The sequence below is a fragment of the Suricata suricatta genome, chromosome 17 (assembly GCF_006229205.1).
Source record: "Suricata suricatta isolate VVHF042 chromosome 17, meerkat_22Aug2017_6uvM2_HiC, whole genome shotgun sequence".
NCBI lineage: Eukaryota > Metazoa > Chordata > Mammalia > Carnivora > Herpestidae > Suricata > Suricata suricatta.
In genome coordinates this window covers 33,871,186-33,871,519 of record NC_043716.1, presented here as the reverse complement: position 1 = coordinate 33,871,519, position 334 = coordinate 33,871,186, and positions in this window count along the sequence as shown.

The window sequence follows — 334 nt, the reverse complement described above, 5'->3', positions numbered from 1 at the left end:
CCGTGGGGCCGCGGGGCGGGGCGCGACCGTGGCGAGGCTCCCGGGGCGTCGGGTGGGCGCGCAGGATTGCTAAAGGCTGCGGTTTGGCAAAGGCTGCGGAGCCCAGAAGAGAAAGGGCGCAGGAGGGAGGGAGGGAGTCTTTTTAAAGCTGAGGGCGAGCAGCGAGGAGGGGAAACGCGAGACGAGGGCGGGATGCGGGCAGGAAGCTGACGTTTCCCGAGCGCCCACTCTGGCCCCAGGAAGAGGGAGGATGGGCCCCGCCGCGCCGGCCGGCTCGAGGGGGCAGCGCGCTGTGGACAAGGCCGCTCCGGGATTCGAACCTGCCACCGCGTGC